Here is a 23,203-nt window from a genome sequence, read left to right as displayed (position 1 = left end):
TTTCCAAGAATGAAATAAGAAAGAAAATATGAATAAACAAAATCAAAAGTGCCGACAACATTCTGAAAACATTTCAATTTTTACGCTACGCCAGGCCCCAGATTAAGTTGACATTAGAAGAAAAGAAGTGAGCGGAGAGAACACTTGGGGTTGGGGAGAGTGTGGGTGTATATGTATGTTAAGCATGTAGGGACTTTCCAGTGGATTGCCTCACTAGAGGAGAGTATTTATTCAGGAGTAACTGAGAGAAAAATAATACAGCAGCCAAAAACCCAGCCTGAGCAGATGAGCAAGAAGAGGATGTGGGTGATTGAAACATGGCTGCAATTTGTTTTAACTGGCTGTAGAAATAAGCATGGCAGAGCTCTTAGGGCTTGGTAGTTGTAAATCTGGAGCCTTGCAGGAGTACTGTCGGTTCATAACCTTTCTCTCTTTTTTGCTCTCTCTCCCTCCCTTACACCTCCCAGGGGGACATTTAGCTGGGGAAATGGAGCTTTTCTTCCCTTTATTTGACTTCCTTGTCACTGGCAAACTCTCTTTCCCCCTCTTGCTCTCTTTTTCTCTTGTTGTCACACACACACACACACACACACACACACACACACACACACACACACACACACACACACACACACACACACACACACACACACACACACACACACACACACACACACACACACACACACACACACACACACACACACACACACACACACACACACACACACACACACACACACACACACACACACACACACACACACACACACACACACACACACACACACACACACACACACACACACACACACACACACACACACACACACACACACACACACACACACACACACACACACATGCCTTGACCCACGTTTTGCAGGACCTCTAACTGTTGGTGTGCAGCCTAGTCGTGGGAGGACAAGGACACAACACAGAGATACATTAGAGTAAATCACTTCCCCCTTTCAGCCAACAATGGTTCTGGGAAGTCATGTAATTCTTCAGTGATCTGTGTTCTCTCTGTCTTCCTATAAATTAATATTTGCTATGGTCAGTTTACATGTATACACTCCATATTGAACTACGTGTGTATCTACTTCTGCTTCCAGTTTATTTATTTATGTCTGTCAGGAGATAAAGTTAGCAGAAGAAGCTGTTTAATCTTCCTTTTTTTTAACAGATACAGTAGGACGCTTAACATAGAATACATGCACTTTTAATGGGGACTTTTACCCTAATTACAAACAAACACATTCAATACAGGCAATGTGGATATATGATACATATTTTACATTGTTTCTTGTACTTTTAACACATAGATGTTAATTTAATTTAATTTATTATGGCTGAAAGCTTTAAAAAACTACATTATGGCAAATAAGCAGTAGTGTGCCTTTTCAGAATCACCCTCCCTGCAAATAATTTTAACATTTTAGTTTTCAAATGACAGCTTACAGACAATTTCTTCAGTATTAAGTATGTGAATTACTCCTTTTTATCTCCAATACATTTCTTCCAAATGTAAACTCAAGTGTATTGCGTCAGTGGCAGAGAGCCCTTTCAATGTTCAAATAATACCAAACAGTTTGCATAGCTAAATGCCACTTTTTTGAATTCATAATTGAGTCAAACTGGCCCATTAGTGATTCTATTAACACAAAACAACTGATTCTGCTGGCATGTGAAGAAGACACAGATAAAAAACAGACAGCAACACTAAAGAAGAAAAATGTGACGTTATGTGCCAAATGTGTGAGCGGATCTATCTGTTCACACTCAGTTCAAGGCCTCTGCCTCACTTGCCTCCTGGCCTGTTTAGTTACCCTTTCTCCCAAGAACACACACACACACACACACACACACACACACACACACACACACACACACACACACACACACACACACACACACACACACACACACACACACACACACACACACACACACACACACACACACACACACACACACACACACACACACACACACACCCACACACACACACACACACACACACACACACACACACACACACACACACACACACACACACACACACACACACACACACACACACACACACACACACACACACACACACACACACACACTTTCATTCTCTCCCTCGTCTCCCATATTTCCCTTCCTGATTCCTTCCTGCCTATAGGAGTTTTGACTGAAAGTGCTGTAGTAACATTTACACGCAGGTCTGTGGGTTACACACCGCTGCCTGCATCCTAAAGAGCTATGCGCTTCTCACTCTGCGCCGTGGGTCAGTGCTCAGGGTTTACACAGGGGGCAAAGGTGTTAATGCTACATGCTTCAAAGAAGTACAAGATGTCTTCACTTCAGTTCTAACAGGCACCCTGGGTAAAAGCTGGAACTAATCTGAGAGGTGTGTGTGAGGGAGAGAGAGAGCGTGTAAAAGAGAGACAAAAAGTATTCAAAGCTCATAATGCATGAATTCGTAAGTAGGTAAAGTTCAGAGGTTCAACGGGTTTTCTGTAGTGTTGAGATTTCTCTGTTAACAAAAGAGACGGGCTTCCACTTCCTTGCTTTCTCTGTGATTCTATTCTCTGCTGCTTTAGTACAAACAAGTTATTCTGCACTGTGAGCATGCAGGGACACTGAAATAGCCCAGGTTGCAGTTTGGTTGCCAATCAATGTTTATAATAGTATTTATCAGCAGAAAATACATACAGCTCACATGTAAATGTTTACTGTATAAATCAGATCAGAACACAACATTTCAAACACATTTTTTTTTCATACAAATAACTTAGAACCCATTCACTATCGCAGTATGTATATCAGTCTTTCTGATTTTGAGTCAAATTAAACAGTTTAAAAATAGGTTTTTACTATAGTAACAAGTATTTTTCTTCCTTAAAAAAAACAATCAAATTACCAAGTATTAATTTGAATCTGAACAGGCATATAGAGTAATATTTTTAAAACCAATTGATTGTGTGCTTGAGGAAAATGTAAAGGTGTAAATGTATATGGAAAGGATTCCAAATGTCATCCCTGGCCTCAAGTGAAAAAAGTACATCAAGCTTTTATACCTCTAAAAATAAGCTGTGTGCACATTTAGTTCAGCACAAGTTGGCTTAGGTCATAGCACTGAATGAATGAAAACACATTTGTGAGCAAATCAATTTTTATAACCTTTGCGTGTTTATTAGATATTCTGAGGCAAATGCAATAAAGTGGCCAAAGCCTATAGTGTATGCCATGAGGCGTGGTGGAACAAATCCAAACAGTAATGTCACCTCTACAGACCAGGCACAAATATTATACATGGAAGGAGACTTGGAATCGAAGTGCTGTGTTTACGAGTAATATGTTTGATTAAACCCGAAGAGTACTGGAAATGACAGAATAGCCTGTCTTTGTGCAGAGCTTTTTATTTTTGTAGGGATGGAAGCAGACATATACATACATGCACCATCTACTCTAAACATACATACACATAAACAGACACAGACACACACACACACTCTCACACACACACACAAACACACGTCGTCCTCCCATCTACAGCCAAGGGAAGTAATGAAAACAAATGGCAGAGTTCTATTCCCGCTGGGACCCGAGGAGGAACTTAGTCATCAAGCTAATTTTATTCTTGTCTGGCCCAGAGACTCCATTTCCTCTGGGTGTTTTTACAAACGCCGGGCTGCACCACGCCATCGGCCAGTGATGGATATGAGGGCCTGATGGCCGGATGGCAGATGCTGGCCCTGTAACTCAAGCTCCAAACACTCGCTGATGACCCCCCTTGCACCCCGTGCGTTCCTCACTCCGTGCAATGTTGCTTCTCGGGTGTGCAAACGCAAACTTACTTTCCAAACAAACAGTAGTTTAATTTCCTAGGCAAGAATATATACATACAAAGTTGCGAGTTTAATGAATTGCGTTAGTTTGCATTCTAGAAAAAAAGAACCATACACATTATACATGACCCAAGAACACAATCAGCATGGTTTGTAAAATCACTACAAAGAATATGTTTGAACCCTGATGTCATTGTTGATTTTTAGTAACTTTTTTCTTTTCTAAAAGATTTGTATGTGTTTAAAATATTTTCTGCCGCTATTTAGGTAAAAATAAATATTAAGAACGGCAAATTACCAAAACACACAGCCCAACCTAAAATCTACTACTATGTCAGGGCAATACACTTCAGAGAGCGCAGTAGATACAGAAAAGAAGGAGTCAAATATCCTAAACAAGCATAGTAAGTAGTAGACATGACTCGTAGTAAACGAGTAATGTCATTAGTTACAGTAGGTCTGCTAATTATGTAGTTAGGTTATGACATATTTCACATTACAGAATTGTACATACTTCTGATTACCTCCGCCTTTGCTTCCCTTGTATGTTACGAGCAAGAATCAAGTTACAGGCAGCGGCAAGTCGTAGGTTAACAGCTTAAGCAGTGAGAGCTCTCGTTTCTGCTGCAGGCTACTGAGCACAGATTTGAAAAGGCTGCTTAAGCCTGCAACAAAGTAATTCATTACATAAGTTGTTGCTGGACCTTTTTTCTCAATCCTACAATTTGAAGGCAGATATAGTATCCCATACGGTGTAAGGTGGAGCTGCTGCTTCTTTCAAAAGCAGATCATTTATTTATCTATTCAAAAACAAACTATAAAGCCCACTCCCAAGATATCATAATATGTTTATGGCTGAAACGTATTCCGTCTAAAAGTGTTTAAGCACGCAACCGAAACATGTTACAGTGTAAAGTGTTTATTACAAAAAAAATACGTTCCCCCCTCTTCTTTAAACAGCATATGCAGCAATATATTTTGCTAAGATTCAGGCATAATAGATTGTTTCACTTCATTTAAAAGGCTCTGCAGGACAGGGAGCCCATTCTTTATTACTGTTTGGATTAATAATGAATGCTAAAAACTCTAATTTTGAAGTTGTGGCTCAAGAGAGGATAAGTTGGATCAGAATTACATCTTCCCATTCTCGCTCGCACCAAAGTCCCATTCTGCGACATGCGCACAGCTGGGAGCAGGGGACACTTGGGACAGAGCAGAGAGAAAGCCAAATGGCCTCCTGTTACAACTCCTCTGTTACCAGCTTGAAGCCTTCATTCCAATGCATGGATTATTCAGTGGCTGTACCCTTTTAGTCCTGGCTGTGGCCCGCAACAGCAAATAGAACCTTATTGTTGTTGATTTGTTAGTATGCAGCAACTTTCAGGAGAGAATGGAAACATTAAAAAGCAATTAATATACTGGAGTGCGAAGGAAAAGAGGAGCCGCCTAGGCCTCCAGTGGGACTGCCGTTATCTGCAGCACGACCTGAAAATGCAGAAAACATGGAAAAGATGGCTTTTAGTGTGAGTTCAGCTCATCCCCGCAGATGGATGACTGACGGGAGGGAGCGAGGGACTAACAAAGGCAGTTTACGATCAGCATAATCAATGTGACATCAGCACAGCAACATAATGTGCGGGGGTTGTGCTGGAGTGGGGCTGGAGCACAATATGCTCTTTTTAATAAAACTACAACATGTTCCTTTGTGATTACACCTTCCTGATCCTTGCCTGAATGACGTTTTTCTGAGGCTTTTACCACCCGTCAAAGAAGCCTTAACATCGTGGCAGGATATCTGTGGCACACACTTTAAAAGCAATCAAGTATGCATTTTTATATTTCAAGCTGTTCAGCACGGGTCTTCTGTGCTTTTTTGTAAAGAAAGCACAGCTTCCTCTATTTCTCCACTTGAGTGTCACCCACGACTCATCATAGAATAGGGAACGCTGGCTTGAGATTAAAGGTATCTCACATTACTTGAATGGGCCCAACATGAAACAGCAAACAAAGCAGAATTATGCTTTCTGTAAAAAGCATGCGAGCATCTTCACATTTATTAGTGGCGTTTCTACTGGTATGGTGGGGCTCTCATCTTGGCCTTTCTCGCTCTGTTCAAAAGGGACTTATGGGAAATGTACCAGCTTTCAACACATGGACAATTGCTGGGCGTTGTGGGGGAGTTTTCTGAAGTACCTTGTGCTCTAAGTGATGCGCACCACTGTTCAAAGGCGCATTATTTTTCAGAATCCTTCGACATTATTCCTGTTTTCCATTGAAACAGTATATGACCACAACAGCCTGTCCTCCTACAAAAAACTACCATATAGGTCGATTGATCAGCAGCGTATTACGACCCAGTCACGTTTTAAAGTGTAGCACCTCTAGTGGTCGTGTAAGAAACAACATGCTTCCGTTGATTGCAAACGCTCTGGAGATTCTTTTATTCACAAATAACCCTCTCTGGAAAATCCTAAATTGTGCAATAGTTTGGCCATTAAAATGGTTTTTGATTAGATTTCTAGCGAGAAGTGTATATTGTACTTTTATAATCTACGTCCAGTGGATGTGTAGGATCTATAGTTTGATTAGATATTATGAAGATGACTTGAGGTCTCGCCAGGAGAACGTGTAGCGGCAGCTTCCATGTAAAGTTAGCGTCAACCAAGCCCCAGGAAGTGCGCTGGACTCTGAGGAAAATATTTGTTGTGGCCAAACGGCGGTACTACACTTCCGTTAGGTTGCTGGGCCCGGAAACACTTTTTCCCATTGACTTACATTGGGAAAGAGACGTCTGTAAATCGTTGAATAATTTTTTTGAAACTAAATAAACAACCCAGTATGAACGTTTGTATAGCCCTATAGACATTCGGTCCTCAAGTTGTAAAAGGTGCTAATAACGTTATTCTGAGAGTTATTTCCCTCGGCATTATGAACGCGCATCCAACCCACGGGACCGCGCCGCCCGGCACGTTCAAGTTACGTGTTCAGTACTACATGCGTTTTACCTTTACCCATGGATGCACAATAAGAACTGACCCATATCCAGGGTTGCCAACTCTCACGCATCTGGCGTGTGACACACGCTTTCACTCTCAATCTCACGCTCTCACGCTGCCCAAACTATTCTCACGCCAAAAACAAGATGAACCGGCGATCATTTTTGGTTAGTTATTTACAATGTTGAGTTGACAGCAGCTCAAACTGTCGATCCGCTCCCTCTCCGCCCCCACCACTCTTAACAACGTTGAGCAGAGCAGTGGGAGCCGGTTGGTCAATCCCCGACCCGTATTGCGCATGCGCAGATCTAAGATCCAGTAGAAATCATAACAAAGTAAAAGTCTGATGTTTATTGTTCTACTAGTCCAAAATAGAGTCAAAGAGTATGAGAGTGAGAGTGTGTTAATTAATATATTTGGCAGTTTGGAGTAAGTCTGTAGATTTGTTTGTGTGTGTGTGTTTCATGTATAGGCCTCTCACGATAATTAATTTTGTTGGATATATTTTCCCGGAAATTATTGCGATAAACGATAATATTGTCGGCACCGTTGTATGACTATTTTAGACCACTGACGTAATGATAATATATAATAATAATTCAAGTACATCCTTTCAAACTGCTAGTCACATCCTCATGTAAACGGCAATTTATCGAGTCAGAAAAGTTATCGAGTTCATTTTTATTTATCGTACTATAAGTCAATTATTTGCTTATCGCGACAGGCCTATGCACACAATAAAACAGTGGAAACAAACATGTGTTTGACTTTCATTAGTGAATGAAACTGTGTGCCCTTTATATTCTGTGTCCAATATTGTGTATTTGTATATATTGTATATATTGTAGTGCCGAGAGACGGGAGTCGGAGGCGGGGTATCAAAGTTACAAGCTATACTTTTATTTAGCATCTGAACACACGTCAACAACTTCAGGCCCGGGAAGCGAAGACCGGCGGAAACAGGAAGTCCGGCTCACTCAAATGTCCGTGCGGAACAATACCCCAACCCATAGATCCGTGGGTGAATAATGTCAATCACCACACAAGCCCCCCCAGTATTCACCCATAGTCAAAATCCTCGTGCCTGGGAGGAAGTACCACCCGACCCCGGCGCGTACGGACCACAGGGGCCGAGGAGGGCGGGGCTGCAGGCGAGGGCAGGGGCGCCAACGAGGGCGAGGGCATCCCCACAGGGGGCGGGGGGCGGGCCATGGGAGGGCGGCCCCGACGTGGGGGCAGAGCCAACTCCAGCGGCCTGGAAATGTCCACGTGAGCAGGCTTAATCCGATCAACGGACACAGTCTCAGGCCTGTCACCAACGTCCACCACCAGGCTCTTGTCCCCGTGACGTATGACCCTGAACGGACCGTCGTAAGGGGGCCACAGGGGACCGCGGTGGGCGTCGTGGCGAATAAAAACGAAATCTGCCGACCGTAATCCGGGGGACACCCGGAAAGCTGGGTTGCTGTGCTGCGACGTGGGGATGGGTGTGAATGTCCTGGCGGTCTCCAGCAGGGAGGAGCGCTGCCCGGCTGCAGACCAGGGCACAGTGGCGGTGGGAATGAATTCCCCGGGGACCCGTAGCATCTGGCCATAGACGAGCTCCGCCGACGAGGACTGCAGGTCTTCTTTGGGGGCACACCTGAGGCCGAGCATAACCCACGGGAGCTTGTCAAGCCGGCACGCAGTGACGCCTTCATGGACCGGTGAAACCGCTCACACAATCCGTTAGCCTGGGGGTGATATGCGGTGGTGCGGTGCAGCTTGACCCCCAAACCCACAGCAACAGCGTTCCACAGCTCCGAGGTGAACTGAGAACCGCGATCAGAGGAGAGGTCAGACGGGGTCCCGAAGCGCGCCACCCACGTGCCGATGAAAGCGCAGGCGACGTCGGAAGCTGATGTCGAGGCGAGGGGAACGGCCTCGGGCCAGCGGGTCGTCCTGTCCACCATCGTAAACAGGTAGGTGAAACCGTGAGAGGGGGGAAGCGGACCTACGAGGTCGACATTGTCAAACCTCCTCTCAGGAACCGCAAAAAGTTCAAAAGGGGCCCTAGTATGGCGGTGGACTTTGGCCCGTTGACAGGCCACGCATGAGTCGACCCAGGACCTCACGTCCTTCTTAAGCCCCTGCCACACGAACTTCTGCGACAACAACTTCACAGACGGCTTCCTACCGGGGTGGGAAAGATTGTGAACCGCCTCAAAAACGGGTCGACGCCAGTCCGCAGGGACCAGCGGTCGAGGCTGGCCCGTGGAGACGTCACACCACAGCTTTGCGCCAGAGTCACCGACCGTGACCTCCTCCAGGCGTAATCCTGTGACCGAGGCCTTGAGGGTCTGGACCCCGTGGTCAGAGGCCTGGTCAGCGCCCATGCGGAGGTAATCGAGGCCCAGCTGCACAGCTCCGATGACCGTTCTGGAGAGGCAGTCCGTGACCACGTTAGCCTTGCCAGCGATGTGTCGTATGTCCGTAGTGTACTCGGAGATGTACGAAAGCTGGCGTTGCTGTCGGGCGGACCACGGCTCGGCCACCTTGGACATGCAGAAGGTCAGTGGCTTGTGATCCACGAACGCCGCAAACTCCCGGCCTTCCAGCAGGAAACGGAAGTGGCAAACCGCCAAATAGAGACCAAGGAGTTCTCTGTCGAAAGCGCTGTACTTGCGCTCCCTGGGAGTCAACTGGCGACTGAAAAAGGCGAGCGGTTGCCAGGCGCCGTCGACCCATTGTTCATGCACCGCGCCCACTGCGTAGTCAGACGCGTCGGTGATGATAGCGATGGGGGCCCTGTGTGACGGGTGAGCCAACATGGCGGCTTCGCTCAGGGCGGCTTTGGTGCCATTGAAAGCGACCTCCCTTTCAGCCGTCCAGTCTATGGCCTGACCGGGGGACTTGTCCCTGAGGGCCTCGTACAGCGGGCGCATGGTGTGGGCTGCCCGGCGGATGAACCGGTGATAAAACGTCACCATCCCGAGGAACTCTCGGAGCGCCCGTGCTGTAGGCGGTCGTGGAAAGGCAGACACGGCCTCCACTTTCGACGGGAGAGGGGCGGCCCCATCCTTGCTGATGAGGTGCCCGAGGAAATGGATGGAGGACAACCCGAACTGACACTTCGCCGGGTTGATAATCAGGCCGAGTTGGTTGAGCCTCGCGAAAAGGACCCGGAGATGTGCCTGGTGCTCTTCGGAGGAGGAGCTGGCGACCAGGATGTCGTCTAAATAGACGAAGATGAATGGCATGTCTCTGAGCGCTGAATCCATCAGCCGCTGAAAGGACTGAGCTGCGTTCTTAAGTCCAAACGGCATACGCAGGAACTCGAAAAGCCCAAACGGCGTAATTACCGCAGTTTTCGGGACGTCCGAGGGGTGCACGGAACCTGGTGGTAGCCTCGCACCAGATCCACCTTGGAGAAAACCAGCTTGCCCGCCAGGTGTGCAGAGAAGTCCTGGATGTGAGGGACCGGGTAGCGGTCTGGCATAGTGGCGTCGTTAAGGCGGCGGTAGTCACCACACGGTCGCCAGCCACCGGCTGATTTAGAGACCATGTGAAGCGGCGAAGCCCAAGGGCTGTCTGAGCGGCGGATGATGCCCAGACGCTCCATGTTGAACTCCGACTTGGCGACTGCCAGCATGTCAGGGTTGAGCCGCCGGGCCCTAGCGTAGACAGGGGGGCCTTCAGTGTCAATGTGGTGCTCTACCCCGTGTTTGGTAGTGGCAGCGGAAAAGGTGGGCTGCGTCAAGTCGGGAAACTCACTGAGAAGGTGCTGGAACTTGTCGCCCTGTGAGAGTGAGCTGGAGAGCCCGCTGAATGACGCCTCGCCGCGGGTACACGTGAACGAGGCAAACGTCAGTGCATCCACCAGGCGGCTGTTCTTGACGTCCACCAGCAGTCCGTGAGCGCACAGGAAGTCTGCGCCGAGGAGAGCGAAGGAGATGTCAGCCGTGACGAAATCCCACTTAAACAGCTGACCCTCGAAGCACAGGTCCACTGTCTTTGTGCCATAGGTGCGAATAGGGGTGTCGTTAGCGGACGTTAAAGGTGGGCCGTGGCCTCCACCGGCTGCGTCCTCCATGGTAGCCGGCAGGACGCTCCGCTGGGCTCCTGTGTCACAAAGGAGTCTGCGACCAGAGAGGGTGTCCCTGATGAACAGGAGCCGGGTGGATGTGCCCACGCTCGCGGCCACTACCGAGCGCAGGCCTTGGCGTTTCCCGTTACCTTGTAGGTGCAGGGAGGACGGCACATCTTCGCTTTTGCCCCGTAGCGTACATGGTAATAACACAGGCCAGGGCTGGAGTTGCTGACGTCGGCCCCGGAGCTTCTGCTAGGTGGCATGCCTGTACCAGGGAAGGTGCCGCTGCGTGTCGGGGCCAGTACCTCCGGGGCAAAACGCTGGGTTGCCAGGAAGAACCGGTCGCCTTCTTCGGCCAAAGCGCGGGGCTCAGTAATAGCCGTGTTAGCGAGCGCTGTCTGTACATGCGGCGGCATGTGCCGAAGAAACAGTTCTATGAACAAAAAATTAGGTTCTTCCGTACCCAGCAGGCTGAGCATCATCTCCATGTGGTCAGAAGGCTTGTTGTCCCCCAGGCTATGACTAGCGAGCAGGCGTCGGGCCCGTTCCGACCGTGACAGCTCGAAACTCTTTAGCAGGAAAGCCTTGAACGCTGCATATTTATCCTGGGCAGGAGGAGATGTAATAAAGCCCACCGTCCGGGTCGCAGTGGAGCTCCCCAGCGCCGAAACGACGTGGAAATAGCGTGCTGCGTCGTCAGTCACTCCGCGGAGGGCGAACTGAGCCTCCGCCTGAGCGAACCATGCAGCCGCAGATGTCTCCCAAAACTCCGGCAGTTTGAAAAAAAACGGCGTTACTTGCCATGCTCGGTTCAGTCTCGGATCCTTCAACGAGACTTATGTCGGGGTCACCAATGTAGTGCCGAGAGACGGGAGTCGGAGGCGGGGTATCAAAGTTACAAGCTATACTTTTATTTAGCATCTGAACACACATGTCAACAACTTCAGGCCCGGGAAGCGAAGGCCGGCGGAAACAGGAAGTCCGGCTCACTCAAATGTCCGTGCGGAACAATACCCCAACCCATAGATCCGTGGGTGAATAATGTCAATCACCACAATATATCCTATATATATGCTAAGGTCCCGCTACTGACACGATAGCAGTCATTTAGTGCGCATATGTGTAATTAAACCCATGATATCAAAATCTCACTCCAGCCAGGTACCCAAAGTTGGCAACCCTGCACCATATCGCCTTACCGTTCGGGTGTTCAGAGCAGAGGTCCCTGTTGGAGTGGCAGAGCGTGATGTGAACAGAAAAATGTTTCTGTCGCAATATTATTTAAGGAATCGTTGAGCTAGCTAACTTTAGCCTTCGTTTTCTAATAGTTTTTTTCATAGGCTATAAACAGAGGTGGTATAAGTATAGATCTTGTACTTGATTAAAAGTAGAAGTACTCAGATTTTGTACTAGAGTAAAAGTAGAAGTACTCAGATCTTGTACTAGAGTAAAAGTAGAAGTACTCAGATATTGTACTTGAGTAAAAGTCGAAGTACTCAGATCTTGTACTTGAGTAAAAGTAGAAGTACTCAGATATTGTACTTGAGTAAAAGTAGAAACACTCAGATCTTGTACTAGAGTAAAAGTAGAAGTGGAGGAATACTCTGTTACAGTAAAATTCCTGCATTCAAAATGTTCCTCAAGTAAAAGTAGAAAAGTATTCTCATCAAAATGTACTTAAAGTAGCGATAGTAAAAGTAGTCATTGTGCAGATTGGTCCATTTCAGAATATTATAATATGTTTTATAATGATTGATCATTAAAGTGTTCTCAAAGCTGGTAAAGGTGCAGCTAGTTTGAATGACTTTGTATACTGCAGGGTAGCTTGTGAATTTACTCCAGGTGGAACTAAAGTCTGATTTAACACTTGATTATATTTCACTTAATTCATCCACATCTGTAAAGTAACTAAAGGTATTAAATACATGTAGTGGAGGAAAAGTACACCATTTACCTCTGAACTGTAGTGGAGTAGAAGTACAAAGTAGCAAAAACATTTAAATACTTAAATAAAGTACAAGTATCTCAAAATTGTACCCAAGTATAGTATTTGTTGAGTTTATGAACTTAGTTACTTTACACCACTTTTTTTGTTTTAGATTTTGACGCAAACATCCCAGGTGGGCGGGACTTTCAGGGGTGCGTCCCCATTGGCTACTCAGTTTTTGAGTGACAGCCCACTACACCACAGATCATACAGTGCAACTCATGCAGCAACTCCGGAGTCCACTCGGCCACGTTAGTGTTGGTGTCTCCTGGGGGGTTTTCATGAACATATCGGACTTATCTTATGGATTGCTGTGCATTATACTTGTGTTGTGTAGTTTATACTTTATTCCAACTTTAAATATTGTAATACCTGAACACACTGCTGCTGTTAAATAATTTCCCAATTTGGGATTGTTAAAGTGTCTGTCTGTCTCAGTGGCGAGCCGTGACTTTTATACCTAGGCCCTCTGACCCCCCCCCCCCCCCCTTCCCTCGAAAAAAAACGCATCAATGACAGCGACCCTCTACCACACAAAACAACACCATTTATATAAACATCATGACAGGGCACCCACAGCCAAGTAACAATTACAAATGAATTAAGTCGGCATGGCGGCCCACATTGAAAATGACTTAGGCCTACCTTTGATAATAAATTACTGAAACACAAAGTCCATCCTGCTGTCCTTTTGGATGAAGCACTTGATGGCGGGTCATGCAGCTGATCCTTTACCACTCCAGTTTATCATTGTAACTCAATCTTGAAAATGACTCGGTTAATAATTTCGCAACGATGTCATCACTATCACTGAAGTGAGCCATCATTAACGAACTTATGCTAATCATAAATCTATCGACCGTAAATCTATCGATTAGATTTATGATTCGAAAATAATAAAAGTAGGGTAGACATGTGGATATTATCCGGCTGAACAAAACGTGCATTTATCTAACAGGTTCGTTTTCCACAGACCTTATTTCGAGCTATTTTCCAAAATCCTCTGGAGAAATCTCACTGCTTTCTGTCGAGGGAATCCGAGCGCAGCTTACTTCCGGGTTTTAGGACGCGTCACTGCACCACTTGCATAGAGCTCACAGCGGGCGGAATTGGTCATAAAGTCCGCGAAAATAAAGCCCGCCCATTTAGAGGAGAGATATGATTGGTCAATTGTACTGTCATTTGACATTACTCTCTCGTTGAGTTACTATAGCGGGCCCTCTGTGAATGTAGAGAGGGACCAACAAGCCCTCCCGTCTTCACATAACTCGCAGAGACGGCATTTAACCCTTCACATTCCAACAGAAACTGAACAGGCAGATTCGAAGGATTTATTTCTTTGGAAATATTATTTTAAATACAATTAAATCAAGTTATGTTGGTAAAACTAATGAAAAATGTAACAACAAAAAAATATTAAAAAAATATTCATACACAATGGATAAAAACTGTGTTGTCTCATTCTATATCCTGTGAGAAAATGATATACATTTAGCATTAAAAACTCAACATACTATTCCTAGTCTAAGGAAGATATGAATAATCAACAGATTTGAATGGAATCTCTAACATTTTCATGTAGAATAAAGACAAAAGAGTGATTATACAAATTACATTTATTGAAATTTGAACCAGAAGATGAAGTCTCAACAAAACTATATACTGTATATACTTTATTGATCCCAAGTTGGGAAATGTTTTTGTTACAGCAGCATGTACTACTTTGTTCTACTCCACTACAATTCAGAGGTTAACCTGGTATTTTTACTCCACTACAGTTATTTTAGTTACTTTGCAGATTCTTGATTAATGATGTGAAATATAAACAACCCTTAAATAAGACTTTATTACACCTGAGTCAAATTCAGGGAAGGTGATTGTCAAGTGCCAAAATAAACTATGCAATATATTAGACGTTAATTACTTTGTCAGACTTAATATTTATCTGTTGATTCCCCCAACGTTTTTTTCTTATTCAAAAGAAGACCTTAAAGGTGGGGTAGGTAATTTTGGAGAAACCAGCTCGAGTGCGCTAGAATTAGAAAATACACAGCTGGAACAAATCTGCCAATTCCTTACAGAGCCCCTCCTCCAACACACAGGAACGCGCACATGACCAATGAGGGCACGAGATAAGTTTGTGCACAGATGGAAGGCTGACAGGCAGGTAGGCCATCCAGTTATTTTAGCCGGGCCGGCTAAAATGATTGGTCGTGCTTTTTACAGTACTACGGCTTCCACAGATGACATTTTTTTATGGGTTTTTTGTCAAAGCACTTAAGATATTCATTGCTATCGGGATGTTAAGAGCATTCCATGGAATATAACAAAAAGTGTATCTCGAGACTGTAACAGTCATGAGGAGTTGGAAAGGTAGTTCAGTAAATCAGTAATATCTTTAAAAACTACAAGTCCCTTTCTATCAGCTGTGCACTGTTATGGTGTAAATACAGCCTATCTACCAATTGGATCAAATATAAAAGTCAGCCGAATTAGTGTTGATACTGCAAGGAGACTTATTGTGTGAAAATAAATGGAAGATGTTGTGTAATTGCTGAGATATTTATGATCCACGTCACGTATTCAGTTTTGGCGGCATTTCTTCCAGTTTGTCCAGAAGTCTTCTAATCAGGGCTCTATAAAGAACTACGGCAGATGTGTAATATGTAATGCAGCCGAACCGTGTATTACAATGCCGTTATGTGATGACTTCCAAAGAGAAAAGCAAGCACACAAAAATGTTTTCCGATTTCATATCGCAGAAACACCATATCCCAACGTGCATTGCGGCTAAAACATCCAGGATTGTGGGTAATTCGGTGTTTTAGCCTATCAAAACCTCTGAAAAAAGAAATGTGTCTCTCAGAATCTAAAGGGAAAAACCTATGGGAAAAACACAAAAGCATTGTACACAATTTAAACCAATTCATGTTGTGTAATTAAGAAGGATAAACTGATGTTTTTTAGTGGATGAGTACTGCAGATATCACTGTTAAATCATTTGATCATTGGTTTTATTATGAAATGTTCGAGACCGGAAATGCTGTTTTCACCCCGTGAGGGTTGACGGACGCTAACTTTACATGGAAGCTGCCGCATATAGACGTTCTCCTTGCGAAACCTCAAATCATCTTCGTATCTATCAAACTATAGGTCCTACACATCGACTGGACGTGGATTCTAAAAGTACAATATACACTTCTCGCTAGAAATCTAATCAAAAAGCATTTTAATGGCCAAACTATCCTACAATTTAGGATTTTACAGAGAGGGTTATTTGTGAATATACGACCCTCTGTAACGTTTGCAATCAACGGGAGCACTAGAGGTCGAAAACGTATAGGTCGTAATAAGCGCTTGAACAAACAACCTATTTGGTCGTAATAACTAAGGGCTTGTTGGACCACAACCACCTTCTCTGACACACACACACACACACACACACTCACACACACACACACACACACACACACACACACACACACACACACACACACACACACACACACACACACACACACACACACACACACACACACACACACACACACACAGCCTTACTGGGTGTTTTTTGTCAGTCCCCCTCATGCCTTCACTATTCATCAGGTTCAAGGCTAAGAAGAAGAGGAGACCGTCCTCTTCTAGTGGGAACCACTCAAACCTTGCATACTTCTTCCGTTGACAATAAATGAAGAGGAAATCAATTTTGGCTGTGTTTCTCTCATAGTGGGCATGGATTATTTGAGAACAACCAAGGTGAACGTGCTCAGCAACAATGCAGGCCTGAAAAAAGACACACATTGTGAGAAACATATAGCTAACCTTGGTCCGAACACCATGGTAACAGGGCACATAGTGATATTTTTATAAGAAATGGGAACTAAACACCTGAAACATTGCTTATTACAAAATATTGTCGCAGAATGAGGTAAAAATGAATGCTAAGCCCTGCAAATAATTATCCCTATTGTGTGTTTGTGTTGCAAAGCACCGGTATTGTAAGCAGAAATACTATACTACACATTTTGACAATTTTATACGGCCAGTACAATAAATACTGGCACAAGCTGCACAATTTACACCAGAACGTTTATCATAAATACCAACTAAGATCATACAAATACTTTCCCCCCCCTCCTTTGGTTAACTGATTTGACATGTGCTGGGCCTCTGCTCCGAAGCCCAGGTGTCATGGTAGCTACATGATGGCTTTTTCCTGCTACAAAACCATTTAATCATCCGAGGGGCCTGTTGGGTTTTATCTCTGCCTGGCTTACTTTGAAGCACTTGATCCTCCGTCATGTCTGCCATTTGGGGCTCATTGTGTCATGGAAGAGGTCACAGAGAGGGCGATATTGCTGGTTGCTCTTCCTCCTCCAATGCATTCATCTTAAACCACTGTATTCCCTGCGTTATAGAAAGATAGATAGCATGTGGAGAGAGAAAAGGGGAATTGAGTGAGGAGGAGGGGGCAGACAGACAGTGGCAGGCTGAGCTGAATCAATTAAGGCACATCAAATCAAGAATTCATGCATGCTGAAAGTGACAAATATTGGCTAAGGCGGTTAAAGCTGTCAGGGTCTTGCCATAGTTTACCCCGCCATCATCATCATCCCGATTGTCATCATCTCTGTCTCTCTATTTCCTTCTTTCTCTTGCTGGTGTCGTGTGTGTGTGTGTGTTCCTTTCTCACACATCCACAGAAATATACGTAAGTGAATCCCGAATCCAGTCTCTGCCTGTGTCTTTAAGGATTGATATAATTAAATCCAAATGGTTAAGCCTAATTTGAGAGCTGAACCTGACCCAAGACTTAAAGCCCTTTTCCTACATTTTCATTCCGTTGTTGATGATTATCACGCCAAGCTAATGGAACACATTGACTTTAAATTGATGATCAAAACTTTCTAGCAACAGCATGACCAAAAGCTATCTTCACCCCTTGTTGGAATACTTAGCAGTGAATCAAAAAAGCATGTAAAAGGAACATTCTGTGTAAAAAGGAAGGATACGATAAATCAGTTCAGGCCCTCAGATCCAGGCAAACTGCTGAACTCAAAGTATCAACCATTACAACATTTGTGGGATTTATCAACCCCTTTGTGCCCCCGGTCTCCTCTTACTCCTCCAGGTCATCCCGGTGTCATCAGCTGGCATGAGCATATGTCTGACACCTCCGTCTGTCCGTCTTTCTGTCTGTGTCTCTCTTCCTTGTCTGCTCTCCAACCCCCAACACTCGTGTCACTGTCCCTGACACTTCTGTCGGCCACGGACCGTGTCAACATGTAGCCACCACTTGATATGTTTGTACGGGGATTTCGGGATGAATGTTACCGTGTATTGAGAGAGGAACATCTGGCGGGGGGAAAAGGTTACAGTATAGGGATACCAACAGAGCCCTGTGCAGATTTCCTTCTATCAGATAAATCAAGCGAGCAAGTCAGTGCAAAACGGGAGGGGCAGGGGAGGAATGAGCGGGTGAGAGGGAGGGAAGGGACGTTAACTCAATCCTGCCTGAGAGGAATGGAGTGCTTTGTAGAAGATGGGCCTCTGTAAAATGCCCATCTCTCTTTCATTGTGCTTGTCCAACCCCAATTATACATTTTTTTCCTAATGTACCCTTGGGTTTTATTGGACGAGTTTGGAATTCTGCCTCAAAAAGATCTGTATCATCCACCCGATACAACAGCATCGAAACATGATATTTAAAAAAAGAACACCATTATGCCATCAATCGGTGTCCCAGCTGTTTTGAAAATACATGTTGCTATTCCAATTCCATTCACATTCACTAAAAGGAAGTGGAGGCAAAAATCTCTTGATGAATATAACAGCCTATCCTCATATGTTGTCTTTGAGCATTAGGAAAAGCGCTATACAAATCCAATGTATTATTATATTATTATGTCTTATCGACATATCCTCACCAAGTGCTGCTTTGGTGCAACAAGACCCAAACTGCTCATTTCGGCGCTTCAGATCTTTATGACCTTATAACAGAAAAAAACCTTTAAAACTGGAAAATACTGGGAGGGCCATTCAGTACAGCATTGGCTGAATGATTTACTCTTCACTTCTAAATAATCAGTTTTTCTCCAAATGACAAACTTGAGGATTTTGGGTAAAATGTGGCTGTCCTTCTAGAGAGAAGTCCATATTGAAGCACTTATATCAAATGTATAAATACTACAATAAAGATTTGTATGGCAGGTTGAGTTATATAGGTAACTAGTTTATTTTTCATAACCATGTCGCAACACTAACAAATGTCCTTTCTCAGCCCCACTGTAGGCGAATGATACAAATTGTGACCACTGATAGCATCAAGCACTTGCCATCATAAAATCCCTACATCCATCTCAAAATCTCCCTCCTATCATCCTTCCGTCATATACAGAGAAGCGAGGCAGGGATGAGTAAAGAACATGTCAGGAGACGTAAGGGCTTCTGTGGTGGCCGACGAGATGAAGCTGTCAGAGGAAATGCTGTCAGCGCCGACACCCAAGTATCAAGGGCATCTCTGTGTCTTCTCCTCCTCTGTGCCTGTCCTCTGTTGCCTTGCTTAATTACACTGCATGTACGCTAAGACTGCTATTGTCAGGGGCTTGACGTGTCTGCACTGTTGGCATGCATGAAGCCACGTTTTGACACAGTGCCCTGAAGACTGCTGTGTTGTTTTGATGTGCTGTTGAAGGCTCGTGTGCAGAGGCAAGTGAGCTGAGACCAAGAAAGGGGTTGTGTGCTCTTTGTGATTGAAAATAGTTCAAACCTGTTGTTTAATGGGAGTGTGATGTGCATTAATTTCAGTCTGTTTTGTATGTGGTTTTCCTAGCATGCTTTTGCACATAGTTGTCACACACACAATATACCTCCTTGGTGTTAACTCACTCCTAAATCAAGTCAATCCACTCAGGTTTCAGTTTGAAAATGTCATGCTGCTCAAGTTTTTCATAGCCATGTAATGCTGTAAATGTACAGCTCCTGCTTGTTCCAAAAATGGTTGCCCAGTGTACAGAGTCTTTTTTTTTTTTTAAATGTGTGTGCAGCCAGTAAAAGTGGGCTGGCAGTGGACGCATACTTCACACCCCAGATTGACCAGGAAGTAGTTGACAGCTCTCGGTGCCCTGGCCTGCCGCTAATTTCTCCACTTCCTTCCTGCTAGCCTAGCTTAGCATCAATCACCTCTCTCCACTTGCAGCGCTAGTGCAAACCAATTTCCTTAATGCTGATTGCACTGTAAACCAACTCTCCGCACCCGCTCTGGCTCTTGTTCCGTTTTACTCGTTCTTTCTTTCTGTCTTTCCTTCCACAGCTTCCCGTTTGACTTGACAAAGCAAGGATTACACTTCTAAAAGCTACTTAGCTGGGATACATGAGTGCAGAAGTCTGCTATACATTCAAATTTTATTTTTAAGATTTCTTATCAAATCATGTTATGTTCAGTTAGAAACTTAATATTTTTTTAAATGTAAAAATACATTTTGGTTAACTTCATGTCACTTGATAAGAGTGTGTTCCATTTTAAAATCTCTAAATCATACCGAAAAGGTTTTCCTTGGCTTTACATGACTTCTAAATCTATCCGTGTGGAATGCAAAAGGCTCAGTGAACAAGTGAGAGGCGATCCTTGCTTGCCGCTGAGGCTTGAGAAATTCCCTAAATGTTTCTCAAGTTTTGGAGTCAACATCAACTCAAGAGGAGGCCAGCTATTTCTCACCTTCGCTGAATCTGTACACCCAGCCCTCATCTGAGGTCAGGGACTCAGCCAGAGTATGTGTGTTTACATGTGCCTCTGTGTGCTCATGCTTCCCTCTTACTCAAAGGCCAAGGAAGTGAGGTCCCCACTGTTACTGAACTCTTCAGACCATAGCAACCTAAGTGATGACAAGCAAACCAGACCACATTTTAAATGTCTCTTAATTATTTTTAATTTATTGTGTTAGCCTCATGTGGGACGTAACCACTAAAATCATGACTGGGATTTTGCCAGAGGCGCAACTAGACAAAAGTATATCTTACCGTGAGAAGACTTAGGTCTGAACTCAGCAGCTATCAGCCCTCACCTCATCAATGTCATTCCAGCCAATTATGGGATAAAGCGCCAGAAATCTCCGCCACCACACCCTTACACATTGCACTGGCCCTCCGACCTATAGGGAGAATTAACACCACATTAGTCTATACAAAAATATAAATATGCTTTCATGTTCTTATTTCTTAAGCCTAGCAGATGTTCAATATGTTAAAGATTACCCAAGTTGGAATCTAACATTTAACTTGTAGCTTGTCAGCTGTCATTTCGGACGGGATTACTGGCTCTTTTGCCTCAAGAAAAACGTGTGTTCAACAAATTGTTTTCTAATTTGTAAGAAATTGCATTTTGACCGCAAACCTGCTTAAGGTGAACTTATTTGTAAGTAATTTATACCAGTTTTCCAAAGAAATAAGAAAAAACATAATTATGAAAAAATAAAACCACAAAAATCGAAAATGATAGTAAATGAATCATTTGCAAATAAGCAGGTTAGCAGGATAAGAGATACGATTACATCTATAAATGCTCGCAAAATAACGTCTTGATAGATGTTGCTCAGAATGACAAAAATCTACTTGAGTGAGTGTTAGGAAATACAAAACCAAATGTATCCTACATAAGTGTTTGGCTAAACATTCTAAACACTCCACCATATTCCTCAGTTTCTGTATACATTGGTTTGTTTGCTTCCTCTCTCTGATTGATCACAATCGTGTGAAACTCTTGCAACCCAGTGGCAGTTCTTTCCCAGTGGAGAGATTGATGAAGTGCAGTGGCCCGGGGGCCAAGGGAGAAGTAGTCCCCTGCTGGGACTTCTCTCTGGCCCACTGAGCACACCACAGCCACACAGGATACATCACTCAATATGCTGCTGGCACACTCTGCGCTGGACAACATAAGGTCTGGATGGCTACGAAGAAATCGTAGCTGCGTTTACTCTTGTCCTAATGGCTGGTACAGAGCGGTTCATGTTTCAGTCTTGCTCCAGGGCCCACCACTGACATGCTGCTACATTATGTTAGCCTGTGTTTTATTTGGCTCTGTTTGGTATAGTGTAGTGGGTTAGGAAGTGAGGGGGGGGGGGGTGCAATTGAAAGCCCGGCATGAGGGCCACTCCAACACAAACAGTAGGAGGCTGAAGCCTGGGGTGCCTCGCTGCATACAAACTTCTGTGTTACGTGCAGTCCCAATCACAGACGGAGACATTTTGTCACTATTTTTTGTTTATGTGTTTTTAGTGTGGTGGGATTTGCAGTGTAAATGTCAACAGGTTCAGCTTCCAAAATGTTCACGGGCTGTATGGTCTCCATTGTATACCGTGCCTGTGCATGTAATGAATAAGTATTTAGGGGAGGGGGGCACAAATGCTGTTTGGTGTTGGGTGGCATTCACGTCACATCGGGCTGATGGATGGCTGAGATTGCCATGACCAGGATGCCCTGGCTTCCAATTCAACGCTACTAGCATAAGCAGTGCTTACGCAGCCACTGACACTGACTTGTCTGGGACTGCCAGGACTGGAGACATGGTCTGAGAGATTCCTGGAGGAAGCCCCTGCTGCATACACATACTTGTATGCTGACACACACACACACACACACACACACACACACACACACACACACACACACACACACACACACACACGCACACACGCACACACGCACACGCACACGCACACGCACACACACCAGTACACAAGCATGAAAAGTGGGGGTTGGGTTTCCCTAACAAATTACCCACATCCCCGGCACTCCGGTGTCTCAGCATGGGGGAAACTCGATGGCCTGGGAGGAGGTGGGTGGATAAGTGGAAGGTCAGGGAATTGAGTGGAGAGGGCACCCAAAACCATAGCTTTCTCTACATAAGGCAACGAGGAGGAGGAGTACTTGGGGCCAGGAGGCACACATTTATTTTAAGTCTCTTCATCCAATCTATCATCACAACCTGTGCTCATTTGCACAAGGGGCACAGAGACTCACCATAGAGTGTGAGAGGTGTATGTGTGTGTGGGCATGCTTGTGTGTAGTAGTGAATGCCGCCATTACAGACTGCAGGGAGAGGATTAGGAGTCTGGAATGCAAGACACTCCTTGACCCCAGTGCAACCTTTGAGGCTAAATCCCTTGCCCATATCTGTCCTTCATGGTTCATGATCCAATTGGTAGCCCCTTTAGAATGCTGACCTCCTATGCACCTCGTCACTCAGTCTGCTTGAAACATCTCCATTCACTGACAGTGGGGCCTAAGCCAGGCTGGCTAGGATAACAACTGG

This window comes from Gymnodraco acuticeps, unplaced genomic scaffold (assembly GCF_902827175.1).
Source record: "Gymnodraco acuticeps unplaced genomic scaffold, fGymAcu1.1, whole genome shotgun sequence".
NCBI lineage: Eukaryota > Metazoa > Chordata > Actinopteri > Perciformes > Bathydraconidae > Gymnodraco > Gymnodraco acuticeps.
The sequence above is the reverse complement of the archived record's forward strand: the minus strand, read 5'-3'. Positions refer to the sequence as shown.